Source organism: Phyllobates terribilis, unplaced genomic scaffold, assembly GCF_046119375.1.
Source record: "Phyllobates terribilis strain yellow unplaced genomic scaffold, ASM4611937v1 Scaffold_10__3_contigs__length_209671492, whole genome shotgun sequence".
Lineage (NCBI taxonomy): Eukaryota > Metazoa > Chordata > Amphibia > Anura > Dendrobatidae > Phyllobates > Phyllobates terribilis.
In genome coordinates, this window is record NW_027362770.1 from 202,680,060 (window position 1) to 202,691,505 (window position 11,446).

Below are 11,446 nucleotides of genomic sequence, written 5' to 3' on the forward strand. Positions count from 1 at the left end.
AGTGCCCAGTCATACAGTGCTCAGTCATACAGGGCCCAATCATAAAGTGCCCAATCATACAGTGCCCAATCATACAGTGCCCAGTCATACACTGCCCAGTCATACAGTGCACAACCATACAGTGCCCAATCATACAGTGCCCAGTTATACAGTGCCCAATCATACAGTGCCCATTGTCAATCAGTGCCCAGTCATATAGTGCCCAGTCATAAAGTGCCCAGTCATACAGTGCCCAGTCATACAGTGCCCAGAGTCACACAGTGCCCAATCAAACAGTGCCCAGTCATACAGTACACAATCACACAGTGCCCAGTCATACAGTGCCCAGTCATACAGTGCCCAATCATAAAGTGCCCAGTCATACAGTTCCCTGTCATAAAGTGCCCAGTCATACAGTGCCCAGACATACAGTGCCCAATCATACAGTGCCCAGTCATAAAGTGCCCAGTCATACAATGCCCAGTCATACAGTGCCCAATCATAGAGTACCCAGTCATACAGTGCCCAGAGTCATACAGTGCCCAGTCATACAGTGCCCAATCATACAGTGCCCAGTCATACAGTGCCCAGTCATAAAGTGCCCAGTCATACACTACCCAGTCATACAGTGCCCAGTCATACAGTGCCCAGAGACATACAGTGCCAAGTCAAACAGTGCCCATTCAAACAGTGCCCAGTAATACATTGCCCAGAGTCATACAGTGCCCAGTCATACCGTGCCCAATCATAGAGTGCCCAATCATGCAGTGCCCAGTCATACAGTGCCCAGTCATACAGTACCCAATCACACAGTGCTCAGTCATACAGTGCCAAGTCATACAGTGCCCAGTCATACAGTACCCAGTCATAAAGTTCTCAGTCATACAGTGCCCAATCATACAGTGCCCAATCATGCAGTGCCCAGTCATACAGTGCCCAGTCATACAGTGCCCAATCATACAGTGCCCAGTCATACAGTAAGCAGTGATACAATGCCCAGTCATTCAGTGCCCAATCATAGAGTACCCAGTCATACAGTGCCTAATCATACAGTGCCCAGTCATACAGTGCCCAGTCATACAGTGCCCAGAGTCATACAGTGCCCAGTCATACAGTGCCCAGTCATACAGTGCCCAATCATACAGTGCCCAGTCATACAGTGCGCAGTCATAAAGTGCCCAGTCTTACACTGCCCAGTCAAACAGTGCCCAGTCATACAGTGCCCAGAGTCATACAGTGCCAAGTCATACAGTGCCCAATCAAACAGTGCCCGGTAAAACAGTGCCCAGAGTCATATAGTGCCCAGTCATACAGTGCCCAATCATACAGTGCCCAATCATGCAGTGCCCAGTCATTCAGTGCCCAGAGTCATAGAGTGCCCAGTCATACATTGCCGAGTCATACAGTACCCAATCACACAGAGCTCAGTCATACAGTGCCAGTTTTACAGTGCCCAGTCATACATTGCCCAATCATAAAGTGCCCAGTCATACAGTACCCAGTCATAAAGTACCCAGTCATAGAATGCCCAAACATACAGTGCCCAGTCATACAGTACCCTGTCATACAGTGCCCAGTCATACAGTGTCCAGTCATACAGTGCCCAGTCATACAGTGTCCAGAGTCATACAGAGCCCAGTCATACAGTACCCAGAGTCATACAGTGCCCAGTCATATAGTGCCCAATCATACAGTTCCCAGAGTCATACAGTGCCCAGTCATACAGTGCCCAGTCATACAGTGCTCAGTCATACAGGGCCCAATCATAAAGTGCCCAATCATACAGTGCCCAATCATACATTGCCCAATCATACAGTGCCCAGTCATACACTGCCCAGTCATACAGTGCACACCCATACAGTGCCCAATCATACAGTGCCCAGTTATACAGTGCCCAATCATAGAGTGCCCAGAGTCAATCAGTGCCCAGTCATACAGTGCCCAGTCATAAAGTGCCCAGTCATACAGTGCCCAGTCATACAGTGCCCAGAGTCACACAGTGCCCAATCAAACAGTGCCCAGTCATACAGTACCCAATCACACAGTGCCCAGTCATACAGTGCCCAGTCATACAGTGCCCAATCATAAAGTTCCCAGTCATACAGTTCCCTGTCATAAAGTGCCCAGTCATACAGTGCCCAGACATACAGTGCCCAATCATACAGTGCCCAGTCATACAGTGCCCAGTCATACAATGCCCAGTCATACAGTGCCCAATCATAGAGTACCCAGTCATACAGTGCCCAGAGTCATACAGTGCCCAGTCATACAGTGCCCAATCATACAGTGCCCAGTCATACAGTGCCCAGTCATAAAGTGCCCAGTCATACACTACCCAGTCATACAATGCCCAGTCATACAGTGCCCAGAGTCATACAGTGCCAAGTCAAACAGTGCCCATTCAAACAGTGCCCAGTAATACATTGCCCAGAGTCATACAGTGCCCAGTCATACCGTGCCCTATCATACAGTGCCCAATCATGCAGTGCCCAGTCATACAGTGCCCAGTCATACAGTACCCAATCACACAGTGCTCAGTCATACAGTGCCAAGTCATACAGTTCCCAGTCATACAGTACCCAGTCATAAAGTTCTCAGTCATACAGTGCCCAATCATACAGTGCCCAGTCATACAGTGCCCAATCATACAGTGCCCAGTCATACAGTAAGCAGTGATACAATGCCCAGTCATTCAGTGCCCAATCATAGAGTACCCAGTCATACAGTGCCTAATCATACAGTGCCCAGTCATACAGTGCCCAGAGTCATACAGTGCCCAGTCATACAGTGCCCAGTCATACAGTGCCCAATCATACAGTGCCCAGTCATACAGTGCGCAGTCATAAAGTGCTCAGTCTTACACTGCCCAGTCAAACAGTGCCCAGTCATACAGTGCCCAGTGTCATACAGTGCCAAGTCATACAGTGCCCAATCAAACAGTGCCCAGTAAAACAGTGCCCAGAGTCATATAGTGCCCAGTCATACAGTGCCCAATCATACAGTGCCCAATCATGCAGTGCCCAGTCATTCAGTGCCCAGAGTCATACAGTGCCCAGTCATACAGTGCCGAGTCATACAGTACCCAATCACACAGAGCTCAGTCATACAGTGCCAGTTTTACAGTGCCCAGTCATACAGTGCCCAATCATAAAGTGCCCAGTCATACAGTGCCCAGTCATAAAGTACCCAGTCATACAATGCCCAAACATACAGTGCCCAGTCATACAGTACCCAGTCATGCAGTGCCCAGTCATACAGTGTCCAGTCATGCAGTACGCAGAGTCATACATTGCCCAGTCATACAGTGCCCAGTCATACAGTGCCCAATCATACAGTGCTCAGTCATACAGTGCCCAGTCGTACAGTGCCCACTCATACAGTGCCCAGTCATACAGTGCCCAGTCATACAGTGCTCAGTCATACAGTGCCCAGAGTCATACAGTTTCCACTCATACAGTGCCCAGTCATACAGTGCCCAGAGTCATACAGTGCCCAGAGTCATACAGTGCCCAGTCATACAGTGTCCAGTCATACAGTGCCCAGTCATACCGTGCCCAGTCATACAGTGCCCAGTCATACAATACCCAGAGTCATACAGTGCCCAGAGTCATACAGTGCCCAGTCATACAGTGCACAGTCATACAGTGCCCAATCATACAGTGCTCACTCATACAGTGCCCAGTCATACAGTGCCCAGAGTAAAACAGTGCCCAGTCATACAGTGCCCAGTCATACAGTGCCCAATCATACAGTGCCCAGTCATACAGAGCCCAATCATACAGTGCCCAGTCATACGGTGCGCAGTCATAAAGTGCCCAGTCATACACTGCCCAGTGAAACAGTGCCCAATCATACTGTGCCCAGAGTCATACAGTGCCAAGTCATACAATGCCCTATCAAACAGTGCCCAGTAAAACAGTGCCCAGAGTCACACAGTGCTCAGTCACACAGTGCCAAGTCATACATTGCGCAATCATACAGTACCCAGTCATAAAGTGCCAAGTCATACAGTGCCCAATCATACAGTGCCCAGTCATACAGTGCCCAATCATACAGTGCCCAGTCATACAGTGCCCAGTGATACAATGCCCAGTCATACAGTGCCCAATCATAGAGTACCCAGTCATACAATGCCTAATCATACAGTGCCCAGTCATACAGTGCCCAGTCATACAGTACCCAATCATACAGGGCCCAGTCATACAGTGCGCAGTCATAAAGTGCCCAGTCTTACACTGCCCAGTCAAACAGTGCCCAGTCATACAGTGCCCAGAGTCATACAGTGCCCAATCAAACAGTGCCCAGTAAAACAGTGCCCAGAGTCATACAGTGCCCAGTCATACAGTGCCCAATCATACAGTGCCCAATCATGCAGTGCCCAGTCATACATTGCCCAATCACACAGAGCTCATTCATACAGTGCCAGTTTTACAGTGCCCAGTCATACAGTGCCCAAACATACAGTGCCCAGTCATACAGTACCCAGTCATACAGTGCCCATTCATACAGTGCCCAGTCATACAGTGCCCAATCATAAAGTGCCCAGTCATACAGTACACAGTCATAAAGTGCCCAGTTATACAGTGCCCAATCATACAGTGCCCAGTCATACAGTGCCCAGTCATACAGTGCCCAATCATACAGTACCCAGTCATAGAGTGCCCAGTCGTACAGTGCCCAGAGTCATACAGTGCCCAATCATACAGTGCCCAATCATAGAGTACCCAGTCATACAGTACCCAATCATACAGTGTCCAGTCATACAGTGCCCAATCATAGAGTACCCAGTCATACAGTGTCCAGTCATACAGTGTCCAGTCATACAGTGCCCAGTCGTACAGTGCCCAGAGTCATACAGTGCCAAGTCATACAGTGCCCAGTCATACAGTGCCCAGTAATACAGTGCCCAGAGTCATACAGTGCCCAGTCATACAGAGCCCAATCATACAGTGCCCAATCATGCAGTGCCCGGTCATACAGTACCCAAAGTCATATATTGCCCAGTCATACAGTGCTCCGAGTCATTCAGTGACCAGTCATACAGTGTTCACTCATACAGTACCCAGCTATAGAGTGCCCAGTCATACAGTGCCCATTCATACAGTGTCCGGTCATACACTGCCCAGTCATACAGTGCCCAGAGTCATACAAAGCCCAGTCATACAGTACCCAGAGTCATACAGTGCCCAGTCATACAGTGCCCAGTCATACATTGCCCAATCATATAGTGCCCAGTCATATTTTGCCCAGTCATACAGTGCCCAGAGTCATACAGTGCCCAGTCATATAGTGACCAGTCATACATTGCCCAGACATACAGTGCCCAGTCATACAGTGCCCAGTCATACAGAGCCCAGTCATACAGTGCCCAGACATACAGTGCCCAGTCATACAGTGCCCAGTCATACAGAGCCCAGACATACAGTGCCCAGACATACAGTGCCCAGTCATACAGAGCCCAGTCATACAGTGCCCAGTCAAACAGAGCCCAGTCATACAGTGCCCAGTCATACAGTGCCCAGAGTCATACAGTGCCCAGAATCATACAGTGCCCAGTCATACAGTGCCCAGTCATGCAGTGCCCAGAGTCATAGAGTGCCCAGAGTCATACAGTGCCCAGTCATACAGTGACCAGTCATACATTGCCCAGTCATACAGTGCCCAGTCATATAGTGCCCAGTCATACAGAGCCCAGTCATACAGTGCCCAATCATACAGTGCCCAGAGTCATACAGCGCTCAGAGTCATACAGTGCCCAATCATACAGTCCCAGTCATACAGTACCCAGTCATACAGTGCCCAGAGTCATACAGTGCCCAGTCATAAAGTGCCCAGTCATACAGTCCCAGTCATACAGTACCCAGTCATACAGTACCCAGAGTCATACAGTGCCCAGAGTCATACAGTGCCCAGTCATAAAGTGCCCAGTCATTCAGTGCCCAGTCATACAGTGTCCAGTCAATCAGTGCCCAGTCATACAGTGCCCAGAGTCATACAGTGCCCAGTCATACAGTGTCCAGTCATTCAGTGCCCAGTCATACAGTGCCCAGAGTCATACAGTGCCCAGTCATAAAGTGCCCAGTCATACAGTGCTCAGTCATACCGTGCCCAGTCATACAGTACCCAGTCATACATTGCCCAGTCATACAGTGCCCAGAGTCATACAGTGCTCAGTCATACAGTGCCCAGTCATACAGTGCCCAGAGTCATACAGTGCCCAGTCATACAGTGCCCAGTCATACAATGCCCAGTCATACAGTACCCAGAGTCATACAGTGCACAGTCATACAGTGCCGAGAGTCATACAGAGCACAGAGTCATACAGTGCCCAGTCATACAGTGCCCAGTCATACAGTGCCCAGTCATACAGTGTCCACTCATACAGTGCCCAGAGTCATACAGTGCCCAGTCATACAGTGCCCAGAGTCATACAGTGCCCAGAGTCATACAGTGCCCAGTCATACAGTGCCCAGAGTCATACAGTGCCCAGTCATACAGTGTCCAGTCATACAGTGCCCAGAGTCATACAGTGCCCAGTCATACAGTGTCCAGTCATACAGTGCCCAGAGTCATACAGTGCCCAGTCATACAGTGAACAGTCATACATTGCCCAATCATACAGTGCCCAGTCATACAGTGCCCAGGGTCATACAGTGCCCAGTCATGCAGTGCCCAGACATACAGTGCCCAGTCATACAGTGCCCAGTCATACAGTGCCCAGACATACAGAGCCCAGTCATACAGTGCCCAGTCATACAGTGCCCAGTCATACAGTGCCCAGACATACAGTGCCCAGTCATACAGTGCCCAGAGTCATACAGAGCACAGAGTCATACAGTGCCCAGTCATACAGTGCCCAGAGTCATACAGTGCCCAGAGTCATACAGTGCCCAGTCATACATTGCCCAGAGTCATACAGTGCCCAGTCATACAGTGTCTAGAGTCATACAGAGCCCAGAGTCATACAGAGCCCAGAGTCATACAGTACCCCGTCATACAGTGCCCAGAGTCATACAGTGCCCAGTCATACATTGCCCAGAGTCATACAGTGCCCAGTCATACATTGCCCAGAGTCATACAGTGCCCAGTCATACAGTACCCAGTCATACAGTGCCCAGTCATAAAGTGCCCAGTCATACAGTGCCCAGACATACAATACCCAGAGTCATACAGTGCCCAGTCATACAGAGGCCAGAGTCATACAGTGCCCAGTCATACAGTGCCCAATCATACAGTGCCCAATTATGCAGTGCCCAGTCATACAGTGCCCAGAGTCATACAGTGCTCAGTCATACAGTGCCCAGTCAAACAGTGCCCAGTCATACAGTGCCCAATCATAAAGTGCCCAGTCATACAGTACACAGTCATAAAGTGCCCAGTCATACAGTGCCCAATCATACAGTGCCCAGTCATACAGTGCCCAGTCATACAGTGCCCAATCATACAGTACCCAGTCATAGAGTGCCCAGTCGTACAGTGCCCAGAGTCATACAGTGCCCAATCATACAGTGCCCAATCATAGAGTACCCAGTCATACAGTACCCAATCATACAGTGTCCAGTCATACAGTGCCCAATCATAGAGTACCCAGTCATACAGTGTCCAGTCATACAGTGTCCAGTCATACAGTGCCCAGTTGTACAGTGCCCAGAGTCATACAGTGCCAAGTCATACAGTGCCCAGTCATACAGTGCCCAGTAATACAGTGCCCAGAGTCATACAGTGCCCAGTCATACAGATCCCAATCATACAGTGCCCAATCATGCAGTGCCCTGTCATACAGTACCCAAAGTCATACATTGCCCAGTCATACAGTGCTCAGAGTCATTCAGTGACCAGTCATACAGTGTTCACTCATACAGTACCCAGCTATAGAGTGCCCAGTCATACAGTGCCCATTCATACAGTGTCCGGTCATACACTGCCCAGTCATAGAGTGCCCAGAGTCATACAAAGCCCAGTCATACAGTACCCAGAGTCATACAGTGCCCAATCATACAGTGCCCATTCATACATTGCCCAATCATATAGTGCCCAGTCATACAGTGCTCAGAGTCATACAGTGCCCAGTCATACAGTGCCCTGTCATACAGTACCCAATCACACAGTGCTCAGTCATACAGTACCCAGTCATACAGTGCCCAATCATAAAGTGCCCAGTCATAAAGTTCCATGTCATAAAGTGTCCAGTCATGCAGTGCCCAATCATACAGTGCCCAGTCATACACTACCCAGTCATACAGTGCCCAGTGATACAGTGCCGAGAGTCATACAGTGCCCAGTCATGCAGTGCCCAATCATACAGTGCCCAGTCATACACTACCCAGTCATACAGTGCCCAGTGATACAGTGCCGAGAGTCATACAGTGCCCAGTCATACAGTTCCCAATCATACAGTGCCTAGTCATACAGTGCCCAGTCATACAATACCAAGTCATACAGTGCCAAATCATACAGTGCCCAGTCATACAGTGCCCAGTCATACAGTGCCCAATCATAGAGTGCCCAGTCATACAGTGCCCAATCATACAGTGCCTAGTCATAGAGTGCCCAGTCATACAGTGCCCAATCTTACAGTGCCCAGAGTCATACAGTGACCAGTCATACAGTGCCCAGTCATACATTGCCCAATCATACAGTGCCCAGTCATACAGTGCCCAGTCATAAAGTGCCCAGTCATACACTGCCCAGTCATACAGTGCCCAGTCATACAGTGCCCAGAGTCATACACAGCCCAGAGTCATATAAAGCCCAGAGTCATACAGTGCCCAATCAAACAGTGCCCAGTATAACAGTGCCCAGAGTCATACAGTGCCCAGTCATACAGTGCCCAATCATACAGTGCCCAATCATGCAGTGCCCAGTCATACAGTGGCCAGTCATACAGTGCTGAGTCACACAGTACCCAATCACACAGTGCTCAGTAATACAGTGCCCAGTCATACAGTGCCCAGTCATAGAGTGCCCAATCATAAAGTGCCCAGTCATACAGTACCCTGTCATGATGTGCTCAGTCATACAGCGCCCAGTCATGCAGTGCCCATTCATACAGTACCCAGTCATACAGTGCCCAGAGTCATACAGTACCCAGTCATACAGTGTCCATTCATACAATGCCCAATCATACAGTGCCCAGTTATACAGTGCCCAGTCATACAGTGCCCAATCATAGAGTACCCAGGCATACAGTGCCCAGTCATACAGTGCCCAGAGTAGAACATTGCCCAGTCATACAGTGCCCAGTCATACAGTGCCCAATCATACAGTGCACAGTCATACAGTTCCCAGAGTCATACAGTGCCCAGTCATACAGTGCCCAATCATACAGTGCCCAGTCATACAGTATCCAGAGTCATACAGTGACTAGTCAAACAGTGCCTAGTCATACAGTGCCCAGAGTCATACAGTGCGCAGTCATACAGTGCCCAATCATACAGTGCCCAGTCATACAGTGCCCAGCGTCATACAGTGACCAGTGAAACAGTGCCCAGTCATACAGTGCCCAGAGTCATACAGTGCCCAGTCATACAGTGCTCGGTCATACATGGCCCAGTCATACAGTGCTTAATCATACAGTGCTCAGAGTCATACAGTGTCCAGTAATAGAGTTCTCAGTCATACAGTGCCCAGAGTCATACAGTGCTGAGAGTCATACAGTGCCCAGAGTCATACAGTGCCCAGTCATACCGTGCCCAGAGTCATACCATGCTCAGTCATACAGTACACAGAGTCATACAGTGCCCAGTCATACAGTGCCCAGAGTCATACAGTGACCAGTCATACAGTGCCCAGATTTATCCAGTGCCCAGTCATACAGTGCCCAGAGTCATACAGTGCTCAGTCATACAGTGCCCAGTCATACATAGCCCAATCATGCAGTGCTCAGTCATACAGTGCCCAGTCATACATAGCCCAATCATACAGTGCCCAGAGTCATACAGTGACAAGTCATATAGTATCCAGATTCATACAGTGCCCAGAGTCATACAGTGCTCAGTCATACAGTGCCCAGAGTCAGGCTGTGCCCAGTCATACAGTGCCCAGTCATACACTGCCCAGAGTCATACAGTACCCAGTCATACAGTGCTCAGTCATGCAGTGCTCAGAGTCATACAGTTCTCAGAGTCATACAGTGCCCAGAGTCATACAGTGCTCAGTCATACAGTTCCCAGAGTCATACAGTGCCCAGTCATACAGTGCCCAGACATACAGAGCCCAGTCATACAGTGCCCAGTCATACAGTGCCCAGACATACAGTGCCCAGTCATACAGTGCCCAGTCATACAGAGCCCAGTCATACAGTGCCCAGACATACAGTGCCCAGTCATACAGTGCCCAGAGTCATACAGTGCCCAGAGTCATACAGAGCACAGAGTCATACAGTGCCCAGTCATACAGTGCCCAGAGTCATACAATGCCCAGAGTCATACAGTGCCCAGTCATACATTGCCCAGAGTCATACAATGCCCAGTCATACAGTGTCTATAGTCATACAGAGCCCAGAGTCATATAGTACCCCGTCATACAGTGCCCAGAATCATACAGTGCCCAGAGTCATACAGTGCCCAGTCATACAGTGCCCAGAGTCATACATTGCCCAGAGTCATACAGTGCCCAGTCATACAGTACCCAGTCATACAGTGCCCAGTCATAAAGTGCCCAGTCATACAGTGCCCAGACATACAATACCCAGAGTCATACAGTGCCCAGTCATACAGAGGCCAGAGTCATACAGTGCCCAGTCATACAGTGCCCAATCATACAGTGCCCAACTATGCAGTGCCCAGTCATACAGTGCCCAGAGTCATACAGTGCTCAGTCATACAGTGCCCAGTCAAACAGTGCCCAGTCATACAGTGCCCAATCATAAAGTGCCCAGTCATACAGTACACAGTCATAAAGTGCCCAGTCATACAGTGCCCAATCATACAGTGCCCAGTCATACAGTGCCCAGTCATACAGTGCCCAATCATACAGTACGCAGTCATAGAGTGCCCAGTCGTACAGTGCCCAGAGTCATACAGTGCCCAATCATACAGTGCCCAATCATAGAGTACCCAGTCATACAGTACCCAATCATACAGTGCCCAGTCATACAGTGCCCAATCATAGAGTACCCAGTCATACAGTGCCCAGTCATACAGTGCCCAGTCATAAAGTGCCCAGTCATACACTGCCCAGTCATACAGTGCCCAGTTGTACAGTGCCCAGAGTCATACAGTGCCAAGTCATACAGTGCCCAGTCATACAGTGCCCAGTAATACAGTGCCCAGAGTCATACAGTGCCCAGTCATACAGAGCCCAATCATACAGTGCCCAATCATGCAGTGCCCGGTCATACAGTACCCAAAGTCATACATTGCCCAGTCATACAGTGCTCAGAGTCATTCAGTGACCAGTCATACAGTGTTCACTCATACAGTACCCAGCTATAGAGTGCCCAGTCATACAGTGCCCATTCATACAG